The sequence below is a fragment of the Mya arenaria genome, chromosome 15, assembly GCF_026914265.1.
Source record: "Mya arenaria isolate MELC-2E11 chromosome 15, ASM2691426v1".
In the NCBI taxonomy this organism is placed as follows: domain Eukaryota; kingdom Metazoa; phylum Mollusca; class Bivalvia; order Myida; family Myidae; genus Mya; species Mya arenaria.
Window position 1 is genome coordinate 44,030,164 of NC_069136.1, and position 12,836 is coordinate 44,042,999.

Below are 12,836 nucleotides of genomic sequence, written 5' to 3' on the forward strand. Positions count from 1 at the left end.
GAATCAAAACAATGTAGTCCCTCAAGGTAAGGTATTCACTTAGTACACGGAAGTACCTTACGACACGGTTGTCACTAAATATACGGTAGTCTCTCATGACAAGGTAGTCACTCAGTATAAGGTAGTCACTCAAGACAAGACAAGACAAAGGTCATTCAAGATACGATTGTCACTCAAGACACGAAAGTCACTCAAAACACAGAAATCACCCATAATACGGTAGTCACTAAAGATACAAAGGTCATTAAAGACACGGAAGTCATTAAAGATACGATAGTCACTTAAGACACGTAAGTCTCTTAAGACAATGGAGTCACGGGAGATAATGAAGTCATTGAAGACAACGTAGTCATTGAAGACCATGTAGTCACTGGAAGCAATGTCTTCACTGACAATAAAGTCATTGGAGACAATGTTTTCACTGACGACAATGAAGTCACTGGAGACAATGAGGTCACTGAAGACAAGGTAGTCCCTGAAGACACGGTAGTCATTCAAGACAACGTCGTCTCTGAAGACAAGGTAGTAACTGAACAGAAGCAATGGCGTTACTCAAGAGAAGCATGTCTCTCAAGGCAAGGTATTCCCTCAGTACACGGTAGTGCCTCAAGATAATAACACCCACTCAAGTACGGTATTCTTCAAGACAAGGTAGTGTCTCAAGACTAGGTAGTCATGCAAGAAAACATAGTCCCTGGAGAGAAAGTAGTCACTGAAGACAATGTTTTCATTGAAAACAACGAAGTCACTGAAGATCGTGTAGTCACTGAAGACAATGTGGTCACTGCAGACAAAATAGTGACTTAAGACAACGTAGTCACTCAAGATAATGAAGTCACCGAAAACAAAGTGGTCATTGAAGATAATGTAGTCACCGAAAACAATGTAGTCACTGAAGACAATGTAGTCACAGAAAACGATGTAGTCACTGAGGACAGCGTAGTGACCTGAATACAAGGTAGTCCCTAAGGACATCGTAGCAACTAAATATAAGGTAGTCCCTAAGGACAACGTAGCCACTAAATACAAGGTAGTCACTCAGGACAACGTAGTCACTAAATATAAGGTAGTTACTCAGGACAACGTAGTCACTGAATACAAGGTAGTCACTCAGGACAACGTAGTCACTGAATACAAGGTAGTCACTCAGGACAACGTAGTCACTGAATACAAGGTAGTCGCTAAAGACGATGTAGTCAATAAGGACAGTGTAGTCACTGAAGACAATGTAGTCACCGAAAACAACGTAGTTACTAAAGATAATGTAGTCAACGAAAACAACGTAGTCAATGAAGACACGAAAGTCAAGATACGATAATCACTTAAGACACGTAAGTCACTGAAGACAATGAAGTCACTGGAGACAAGGAAGTCACTAAAGACAAGGTAGTCACTGAAGACACTGTACTCGTTGAAGACCATGTACTCACTGGAGACAATGTTTTCACTGACGATAATAAAGTCACTGGAGACAATGTTTTCACTGACGACAATGAAGTCACTGGAGACAATGAGGTCACTGAAGACAAGGTAGTCCCTGAAGACACGGTAGTCACTGAAGACACGGTTATCATTGAAGGCCATGTTGTCACAGGAGACAATGTTTTCACTGACGACAATGAAGTCACTGAAGATAATGTAGTCGCCGGAAACAACGTAGTCACTGAAGAAAATGTAGTCACTGGAAACAATGTAGTCACCGAAAGCAACATAGTCACTGAAAACAACGAAGTCACTAAAGATATTGTAGTCACTAAAGATAATGTTGTCACCGAAAAAAACGTAGTCAATGAAGACAGTAAAGTCAATAAAGACTATGTGGTCACTCATGACAAGGTAACCCCTAGATACAATGGCGTTATTCAAGACAAAGATGTCTCTGAAGGTGAAGTACTCAGTACACGGTAAGGCCTCACGAATCGGTGTCACTCAATACATGAAAGTCATTCGAAGTATTCAGGACTAGCTAGTCTCTCAAAACAAGAAAGTCACACTAGGCACTGAAGACAATGTAGACAGTCAAGAAAAATTAATAACTCAAAACAATGTATTCACAGAAGACAAGGTAATCACAAAAAAGAATTCACTATGGACAAGGTTATCTTTAGAAACATGGTAGTCACTCAAAAAACGTAGTCAAAGAAGGCAAGGTACACACTGATGACAATGTAGTTACTGGAGAAGAAAGTTATTCCAGACTATGTATTTTCTCAAAGAATCAAGTCACACAAGATAAGGTAGTCAATAAAACAGGGTAGTCACCACGGTAGTGAAACAGACAATGTAGTCACTCATAACGCTGTTGCCATTAAAAAAAGTACCACAACACACGGTCGTCATACAGTACACGAAAGTGCCTTATGACACGTAGTCTATCAAAATACGCATGATTGAAGAAATGGAGATACGGCAATCAGTCAAGACACGATAATCAGTCAAGACACGGCTATCAGTCAAGACGCGGTAATTAGTCGAGACGCGGTAATCAGTCAAGACACGGTGCTCAGTCAACACGCGGTAGCCAGTCAAGACACGGTGCTCAGTCAAGACACGGTTATCAGTCAAGACGCGGTAATCAGTCAAGACGCGGTGCTCAGTCAAGACAAGGTGCTCAGTTAAGACACGGTTATCAGTGACGACACGGTGCTCAGTTAAGACAAGGTGCTCAGTCAAGACACGGTAGTCATTCAAGACCCGGTAGTCATTCAAGACACGGTAGTCAATCAAGACACGGTAGTCGGTCAAGACAAGGTGCTCAGTCAAGACACGGTAATCAGTCAAGTCACGGTGCTCAGTCAAGACACGGTAGTCAGTCAAGACACTGTAGTCAGTCAAGACGCGGTGCTCTCTCTAGACACAGTAATCGTTCAAAAATCGGTAATCAGTTAAGACACGGTAGCCAGTAAAGACACGGTAATCAGTCCAGACACGGTAGTCATTCTAGACACGGAAGCCAGTCAAGACACGGTGCTCAGTCAAGACACGGTAGTCAGTCAAGACACGGTAATCAGTCAAGACACGGTAGTCATTCAAGACACGGTGCTCAGTCAAGACACGGTGCTCAGTCAAGACACGATAATCAGTCTAGACACGGTAGTCAGTCAATACACGGTTATAAGTCAAGACACAGTGCTCAGTCAAGACATGGTACTCATTAAAGACACGGTGCTCATCAAGACACGGTATTCAGTCTCGACACGGTAGTCAGTCATGACACGGTAATCAGTCAAGACACGGTAATCAGTCAAGAAACGGTAATCAGTCAAGACACGGTGCTCATCAAGACACGGTATTCAGTCTCGACACGGTAGTCAGTCAAGACACGGTTATCCGTCAAGACATAAAATCAGTAAAGTCACGGTACTCAGTCTAGACACGGTACTTAGTCTAGAAACTGTACTCAGTCAAGACACGGTAATCAGTCAAGACACGGTAATCAGTCAAGACACGGTAATCAGTCAAGACACGGTAATCAGTCAAGAAACGGTAATCAGTCAAGACGCGGTAGCCAGTCAAGAACAGGTAATCAGTCAAGACAGTGTACTCAATCAAGAAACTGTAATAAGTCAAGACACGGTACTCAGTCTAGATACGGTACTCAGTCTAAATATGGTACTCAGTCAAGACACGGTAATCAGTCAATACACAATAATCAGTCAAGACAAAGTAATCAGTCAAGACGCGGTAGCCAATCAAGAAACGGTAATCAGTCATGACTCGGTGCTCTGGTTAGACACGGTAATCAGTCATGACTCGGTAGCCAGCCAAGAAACGGTAATCAGTCAAGACGCGGTGCTCTGTCTAGACACGGTAATCAGTCAAGACGCGGTAGCCAGTCAAGAAACGGTAATCAGTCAAGACGCGGTAGCCAGTCAAGAAACGGTAATCAGTCAAGACGCGGTAGCCAGTCAAGACACGGTAATCAGTCAAGACGCGGTAGCCAGTCAAGAAACGGTAATCAGTCAAGACGCGGTAGCCAGTCAAGACACGGTAATCAGTCAAGACGCGGTGCTCTGTCTCGACACGATAATCAGTCAAGACACAATAATCACTCAAGAAACGGTAATCAGTCAAGACACGGTACTCAATCAAGAAACTGTAATCAGTCAAGACACGGTACTCAGTCTAGACATGGTACTCAGTCAAGACACGGTCATCAGTCAAGACACGGTAATCAGTCAATACACAGTAATCAGTCAAGACAAAGTAATCAGTCAAGACGCGGTAGCCAATCAAGAAACGGTAATCAGTCAAGACGCGGTGCTCTGGTTAGACACGGTAATCAGTCATGACTCGGTAGCCAGCCAAGAAACGGTAATCAGTCAAGACGCGGTGCTCTGTCTAGACACGGTAATCAGTCAAGACGCGTTAGCCAGTCAAGAAACGGTAATCAGTCAAGACGCGGTAGCCAGTCAAAAAACGGTAATCAGTCAAGACGCGGTAGCCAGTCAAGAAACGGTAATCAGTCAAGACGCGGTAGCCAGTCAAGAAACGGTAATCAGTCAAGACGCGGTAGCCAGTCAAGACACGGTAATCAGTCAAGATGCGATAGCCAGTCAAGAAACGCTGATCAGTCAAGACGCGGTGCTCTGTCTCGACACGGTAATCAGTCAAGACACGGTAATCAGTCAAGACGCGGAAGCCAGTCAAGAAACGGCTGTCAGTTCAGACACGATAATAAGTCCAGACACGGTAGTTAGCACAGACACGGTAGTCAGACTAGACACGGTAATCAGTCAAGGCGATGTAATTTTAATTATATATATGAGTGTCTATCGTGTCTTGATTTTAAATCATTGGTCGTATTGACTTGATTTTAAATTGGTACTGAATATCAGTACTTTTCTTTATGCAAATTTTTAAGCCTTTTGTAAATTTCAGTATATATTAAATACAATTTTAAATAGGTTTAAAAGACTTGCATAGAAAAGAAGCACTTATATCCAGTACCAATTCATAGTTTGATCAATATTGTTCATGATTTTAAATCTAATCCTTACATAGATATAATTTATCAATTCGCCTACCGCTGTATGACCTGAGATATAAATATAGCCTTTATTGAACAAATTTATTGCGTCGCTTATCTTCATATTCAACGACAATTCTGTTTACGCACCTGTTGGCACGTATTTATTCGGGTGAAATTTCTATAAACATCATAATATAAAAGACGAACACGGAGTTAATCTTTTCTATTGTAACAATGGCAGTTGTTAATAAACACCAACACAGAAAAAAACGTTCATATTTAGTACATGTTTGACATAAAAAATGGACAGTAAGGACACCGAGAGGGTTATGTCCGCCAGACTGGCCCGAGTGTTGGATGATATCGGAGTAAATGAGTGGATAAGAGCTAGGAGGAGAGAGTTGTTTCTAATGAGAGAGTCAATGATGTCAATGGCATTGAATATGATATTAAAAGATATAATCTGTTTTGTCGCCGGAAGCCAAAGCGAGGGTACTACAACAGTCGGTATGGACTCGGACATTGATATCTTTATCAATATAAATGAAGTTCCTGTAATTCTCGACTGGAGTAAATGGCAACATGGAAAACGCAACCTTCTAGTTGTTAAACATGAAAACACACCACCGCAGCATTGCTGGCTTCAGATGACCAAATGTGACATCCCGATGGCCGAAGAAGATATTGACGCACCTGATCTGTTCGACTGTGAAGGCAGACTACTACTGATGAACAACGGTAGTCTTGCTAATACCTACTTTCAAAATGTATTTGGTTCCTTTGAACAAAATGGTCCCGCGCGATCATTGTGCAATGACATAGACACGGTGTATGGCTACCACTGTTCTGAGTCACCAAAAGATTGCCAGGTGTTGTTCAATAGACCACGCCCAGGACACTGGCCAAAGACAAACACCATCGAAAAGGCAAAAATTGCCGGTGTGTTTTTGGTACCTCAGTGTTATAAAGAGACGCCATCCAATCCCACGAAAGGCCGATCTACAGCGCTTTCGGCACCATCGTGTATTCCAAGTGGTCAGTCAGGTCTATTGGAATGGAGATTTTCGACACTTCCAATAGAAAGGTTCCTTGTGTCAGACTTTAACATAGTTCAGTTGAAAGTGTTCACGTTCATGAAACTCTTTCGAAAAGAGTTTATCAAGCCTTATTTTAAAGATCGTCTCAGCACGTTTCACTTGAAAACAGCTATGTTTTTTACCGTGGAAAGCTACCCGCCAGACATATGGAGAGAAGACAATATTATTCTATGTGTTAAATACTGTTTTACAACACTGCTCCGTTGGTTCAAGATCAAATTGTGTCCACACTACACGATAGCAAATGTGAATCTGTTTACAGGCAAACTCTTTAAGTATGAACTTAATATTTTAGGAGATATGCTATCTGCAGTTATAAGTTCCCATTTCCATTGGTTATCTATTCTTGCAATCGATAAAATCGGACAAAGATTGTCTCAAATTAGTTCCGACGAACAAACGATCGGTACTAATCACGAAACAAACTTATCTGTTCTTAAGAAATTGTTTCTACAACATGGTGTAGAAGGTAAAGATGTCCTGTTAGTAACAACTTTCACACTACAAACTTGTATGTTAATACATGAACCACCATGGTGGAACGCATTCTGTCCAGTTGAGATTCATATGATAAGTATCTTTTCAAATGGTGTGACAGTGTTCAATAAGTTGCCAAAAGCGCCATGAAATTTACGATTTGGAGCCCGTTGTTTACATGTTTTAAGCACTGTAGATAAGCACTACGTGCCTCGGACTGTTCTTTCTCTTATATAACGGACAGTTTTCGGCCTTTCACCCTTACATAAACGTCGATGACGACACCACTGACATTACTTCGCCCTAATAAAAACAAAAGCTAAAAGGAAATCAAATAATATTTACAGCAGAATGTGTTACAATAAATATTAATGACAAACCCTATAAAGTATTCAATAAGTTAATGTAATTCGACACAACTATTTAAAAAAGAATGTGAATATGTTTGTTTTCTGTGAAAATGTTAAAATGATAAATAAATATATTCATATCTCATTGATGCTTTTAATTGTTAAACAACATTGACATCAGTTAAACAAGTAGTTATTACAAACTCCTTGCAAAGGTCTAAGAAAAATCTACAGGGCCATTGGTTGATGTTAATAAGGAGTGTCAACGGTCGCTTAATTGGTAGGAGTAAACATTTATAGTATAATTTATGTTCCTAGTCTAATGTATCCATTAAAATTGTATTACTTCAAAGCATATTGATTGTTATGTTCAAGATCCAGTTTATTTAAATTAAGTTCAGGAAAACACTCCAACATTACACAAGCTACCTTGAATGCATAAACACCCGTATGAATCACAATTTATAGTTAACGCGAATTCTTGTTATATAAAAAAAAGTTTCAGTCTTGCTTACATCCTATTTGAAATGCATGCGCAAAATATAGAAATAAAGTGTATTAAAACACTGCAGTTAATCTCATTTGGTCTTTCAAGTCTTTAGAGGTAGTAAAAGCTAATAAAAAGAAGACGATATAAAGCCTCTACCTTAAATGTAATATTTAAACTTGTAAACAAGAACAGTTTCAACAATTTTGTTTCATAATACATACGTTATTACACATCCAAGTTTAGGATTAGTCACAGCAATTGCAATCATCTTTGCTAATTTTATTTGTATGAATAAACATTGGAGATTAGGTCACCTTTTTAAAAAGACGGCAAATGCTCGTCTGCACACGTGTACGCATCCGTGTCTGTAAAATTGCTCAAAAGAAGCTTTTTATCAGAAATTTGCGGAAAGGCAATCATACTAGTGCGTTAAACCCTGCTATCTATCATGCTGTTGAAGAGTCAGAATGGATAAACTGTCCTTACCTGAGCTATTTAATATCTAATTTGTATGTTTGCGCAAACAAAAAAGCCTCCTGCAGACATGAAAACATTCGTTTAAGGATGTGCATATACCGATACACGTTTGCCGATTTTATGGAAAGGCGGCTTTACGTACTGTAATGGAAAAATGCTTATTTTCTGTCTAAGGAAAAGCACTATAAAACGTTCCAGAAAGCAGAAAAATACACGCCATCTATATATTTTGTATTGTTTTATTATAGTTTTTTTGTGTTTTGCCTCCTAGTTTGTTTAATTTTACTTTTATGATTAGACTCAATGAAGACATATTTCAATCCTATTTAGGCGAGCATTGGCTGTTGATTGTCTTCAAATGACTTTCGCTGGGAATTTATCATAGCTGCCCCAAATGAGGTAAGCATTTCAAAAGGTACGTGAATGCGTTATCTTTAAGTGTTAACAAACACCTATATACAATGATTTCGACCCGATCCATGTTTATTGAGCCACTTCGTATAGATCCCCGTTGATTATTTATTACCTTGTTTATTTGCTTAAGAAAGCAAGTTTGTGAAGCGCTATATTTTATACTTAAGTAATACACTTCAACATTGCATTTTAAATAAGTCTTCATGTAAATCATGTTGATCGTTTAAAATTAGAATATATATTACATTAAAAACGCTCTATCACCATAAAACAATGTTTTTGTCTACGTGAGAATTAATACAAAATGCAATTACTGTATAAACAACTTTCTTGTCATGTTTCATGATTTTTTCGTGGACAGTGTGATGCCAATATTATTTCTTAAACGTCTGATGACGTTCGGAAACCAATAAAAATATTAAATTGGAACTAAATTTAAGTATTCCACGAAGTTTTCAATCAATAATGATTTTAAGTGGTAAAAAACCGTTCGATAAACTCAACTGTCATAATAATAATTATCATATTTGATGACGCGTAATATATATTCTTTGAAATCATTCTGATGCGCAAAAGTTACGATTTTTGATTATGGAATTTGTGTTATTATTAAACACTATCGAATACTTATCAATTATTTGAAACCACCAGATGACTCCAATTCGCTAACCGATCAAGGCGTTGACCCCAAATTTAATTAGTGTAGAGACTTTGCATGCGAGGTCCGGTTAGTATATTGTTTGCGTTTTTTTATCCCTCAACTCAACTCAACTCAACTCAACTATGATAAGCCTTGAGCCTTTTAAAGAGAGTCTTCTTTTATTTTGGTAGCGAGCAAAACCCTGTAATTGTAAATTTTAATATGTCCTGAGCCCCCTGTTGAATAATGGTTCTGAGTCGTAATTAAATTAGTCTTAAATTTAAAAGTAAATGAAAGTGTTTTATTTTTATTTCTTTAAAATGTATGTTTCACTTTAAAAATATTGTTTAAAACTCATTCAAGCCCCTGACACGTAAAATCCAATCATTTTGTTATAGCCATTACTTATTGATATCAGCTTGTTAAGGATGCACGTAGTTGTGGTGAAAATTTGCAAATGGAAGGTTAAAAAGTGATTCAGAAAAATGACCATTACGGTAAGATAATATCATACTACGTTCTATATTCAGATTTCTTATGATTTAATTGAGACAGAAGTAAGAAAATTGTTGTATTTAGTAATACATTTCTCCGTTGTTTTGTTGTGTTTAATATAATTGTGATGGCAAATACTTTCGTTGTTTTGCCGATTTCGAGCGTTAATTGTAATTTCTAGTTTAACTTAACTTGATCACTTCCAATTTTAGGAATAATAAATTTATTTCAGAACATTTCTATGTATCGCAATTAACGTATATGTTTATTGTTTATTGTTCATTTAGATAATTACAATTGTAATGGTGAAATATCAAGCTATGTAGAAAAGTTGTCGTTGTAAAACTTAATTGTATCTTTGAGGAGAAACGCTGTCGATTCTAAGGCGTACCCCTACTCGTGTCGCTGTAACGAGTAGTATCTGCTGTGAATAATTGTCATAATTCGATCAAGAAGATATAATTTGGGCCATATATTCCCGATAAATTCCAATTAATGCCTCAACGATACAGAGGCATATCTTCACGGCGATGCCATCACGTAGTTTTCAATGCAAAGGTTGCCATGAATTAGGGCACGCGATTTGCCAGACCCAGGATTAGGTTACTAAAACATATTCACATTTAATGCTCAAAATATTGCTGGTTATCAAAGTTGTCTAGGCCGTAACATTGGGCTTGGCATTGGTAACAGCAATATCAATTTTCAGTGAACTTAATCATGATGACATGACCTCATACACCGACGCTATTAAATCTTCCTTTGAGAGAAGGACACTCATTATCGGAATGTGTTATCAGTGATTGTCACCGTTGTAATAGTAATACTGTTCGTGGTCAGATCTTCTAAACATAATTCAGCGGGCGGTAAGCTAGTGTTTGATTATCTGGTGGAGTGCTGTTTGTACTTAAGCCGAGCATGATGATTGAATAATACATGAATATCGTATTCAGATTGTTTTTTTACAAAACACACTATATAAAATAATTGCTTTTTTAAAAAGGTTTCAACGAAGTTTATAATACATACATATGGACAAAATTCGAGACTTTTAGCAAATTACTTAACGCGAGAAGAAAATATATGATGATTTCTCTATATGAATTAACAAATTAAAGAGCATGTATTCTTTAAAATTTCAGACACATGTGGAGCATCGAGTAAGTAAAGTTTGTAACCATGCAGCGACACTACTAGGACAAAAGAGACTATTCATTATCTCCAAATCTTTTTAAATTGTATGGTATAAGTTATATTTAGCGTAGCGTTCCAATTGTTAAACCCGTTTGTTTGCAAAATATTGCAATGTTTTTAGCCGATGATAATGATATTGTGGACACGTTGCAGTACCAATTTTATATGATGTATGTGTTTGCTGGTTCTTGTCATAGAACTTTATCACCCCTCAAACGGTGTTCTCACATATTCGAATGGAACATGTATTGCAAGCACAGCAGAGTTTGCCTGTGCATTGGGGTTTAGAGTACTGGGACCGAATTGCTCAGAAAGCGGACAGCGGGAACCTTAAAATAAAACAACATGTAAACGTCAAGGTAAAACGTTTTGAATATTGGCTTTAAAACATAGTTTGGCATATGAATAAATGATTATTGTTTTGTTATAATAAACTCGGAATGCCCGAACTCGTGGGTTTGGCTCATTTGAGCATACATGTAGCGACATGCGTGTATTGTAAATTTTCTGAAAAACGATTGTCTTATTTTAGCCAACGTATTCTTTACTTCAAAATATGTTTCCGTTCTGCCTAAAGAATGTGGCCAACCTGACACTTTAGAAAACGGACAGTTAACTCTGCCTAGTGGAACTTCATTCGGGGACAGAGTTATCTACTTTTGTTACATTGGCTATACTTTACAAGGTACTGCTGGAAGAACTTGTACAGATAAAAAGAAATGGGAACCAGTTGAATCTAACCAATGTCAAATAAACGGTACACACAATAACTTGCATTTATCTTATACAATCGATACTTTGTATATTTGTGTTTCTTTGCAAAAAGCATAGTTTTTACATGGTTTATTTATTGAATTAACGTAATAAACCTGATTAGTCATGCATTCAAACGTTTTTGCGACCGCGATACGAAGCGCACGGTAACAATAAACATCATCCATAATACCTGAAAAACTCTTTGATGCTATAATTATAGTTTATCTTGATGTATTTGTAAGTTGTAACTTTTTACTGAACAGAAACTAAATTACCTTTCGCCACGTGTTGTTAAAAACTGAACCAAATTTAAGTGACATGGGTTTTCGACTAAAAGTTGATTGTAAATAGCCTTTGTGTTAACTTAAGCAATCAATTAATAAATTATTAAATTGAAACTTCATTAGGGTGAAGGTTATTTTCTGTATTTCTTACTTTTAAATGTCTTAACAAATCAACTTCTATTTAGTTTTGAGGTTCAATATTGAACAAGCATTACTCATATATCCGATACAACATGAAAAGCTGTAATAAGGAGTTGAGCATTTTTTACGAAATCATATTTTATCAGATTTCCAATCAAAAAGCATTTCCGTTTTCCCGGAAATGTCTGAACACATAAAGAATTTGTTTGGAGTCAATGCCTTGTGGCTTTGTGTTGATTGCAGCTATTTTAAATAAGATATATGCATATTTGTAACCATCATCCACGAAATTTCATTATTTTTCTAAATAACTTTCTTATTTGACAAGAAATCATCAAGATATCTCAAGACATTGTTTAAAAGATAGTCTGGCGCATTTTGACATAAAAACTAAATACTAATAACGATGGACTTTTCCATTATAATGTGAATGCTCTTTGATACAAAATCTGTTAAAAAAATATTTTTTTTTAAATTTGTTTAGCTCTTTAACTAACCCAAAACATGTCGCAAAGAGTTAATGTTTCACTCCCAAAAAAAAGTTTATCAAAGCTATATAAAACCTGTATTTTTAAACGTTTTATTTTTTTACCTTCCCCACCCATTTTTGCATCGCTGCCGGCCCTTAATGACGCTTTCAAAACTACTTTTTAAGTGTGTAGTGAATAGTTCCTTCATTAAGTATATAATAATGCAAATGTGTATGGCACTAAAGAAATATAATTTCCTATGTTTGAGTAAAACGAATTAGAATGAAATTAATTTTCATTGTTTATAATGTAATAACCGCCAGGTGGCGATTGATAAGCACGAGGAATTCGTGCGAATATGAATGTAAAGGCATTCAGCTTTGGGGAACCGATCCGTTCACATCGATTCAATTGATTGTTAAATTTGAGGTCGTACCGGGCAGTATGCAGCAGTCCGTGTTTACTGAATAGGCCGTATAAAGCATAGTTTAAATCCTCGTGCAGAGGGTAAGTCATATTGAAAATATGTTTGTTGATTTATATGACATGACAAATTACATGTATGATCATAATTACTCA